Here is a 1137-nt window from a genome sequence, read left to right as displayed (position 1 = left end):
TCTTCTTCATATAGTCCAGCTTCTTGGATTATTTGCTCAGCATACAGATTGAATAAGTATGGTGAAAGGATACAACCCTGACGCACTCCCTTTCTGATTTTAAACCATGCAGTGTTCCCTTTTTGTGTTTGAATGACAGCCTCCTGGTCAATGTACAGGTTCCTCATGAGTACTATTAAGTGTTCTGGAATTCCCATTCTTTTCAATGTTATCCACAATTTGTTATGATCCACACAATCAAATACTTTCACATAGTCAATAAAACACAAGTAAACATCACTATAAATACAATTAAATGAGTTTCTGAATTTTATGATCAAATTTCATTTGTGCCCAAAAGTGAGAGTTTCTCTACCCCCACCCCCATCTTAATAGTTTTATTCACCAGACTTGATTTGAAAAAATCTAACCTTAGAATTTTCCTACGGTCAAGATAATAATTCTGCAAGCATTTCAATAGTCCATTCTAGTATTTTAAGTCACTGGCGGTCAAATGGCTTCCCCTGAAAGTAAACAGCAAACTAGAAAAAAAATATTTCAAGCTATATAATAAATAACTTTACTATAAAGAGCTTCAATATGTCAAAATAAGAAACAATCACATACATCAAAACAAAAACAGGCAAAGGCATGAACAGTTGGAAAAATGACTACCTTGAAAATTAAAAAAAAAAAATCAAATGAAAAATTATTAAATCAATAAAAAGTTTAAGGAAGGTGATCCAACTCAAGATCAACATGGAAAAATCAATAAATTTCCTAAATGCCAGCAACAACCAATTTAAAAAAATGTCATGGGGTAAAAGATTCCAACAACTTTAAATAACTAAGAAATACCTGGAAATCAGAACTATACATGACCAATACTAAGAATATTATAAACTGAATGGAAAGGTTCAATAAATTCTTCTATAAAGTAAGTAATCTATCTATTCACTGTAATACAACCCAATTACCACCACCTTAGGTTTTTTTTTTTAAATGACTTGAAAGGCTGATTCTTAAAAGAAAGAAAATCGAGAGTTCCGGCAAGATGGCAGACTAGGCAGAAGGACTGCACAGACCCTCTTCAACAAAGAAAAGGGAAACCAATTAACACAGACGCAGAAGATAATCTTGGACCCCTGAGCCTTGAAG

The sequence above is a fragment of the Orycteropus afer genome, unplaced genomic scaffold, assembly GCF_000298275.1.
Source record: "Orycteropus afer afer isolate SDZICR_OR568_19922 unplaced genomic scaffold, OryAfe1.0 scaffold00070, whole genome shotgun sequence".
In the NCBI taxonomy this organism is placed as follows: Eukaryota; Metazoa; Chordata; class Mammalia; order Tubulidentata; family Orycteropodidae; genus Orycteropus; species Orycteropus afer.
This window is presented reverse-complemented; position numbering follows the sequence as displayed.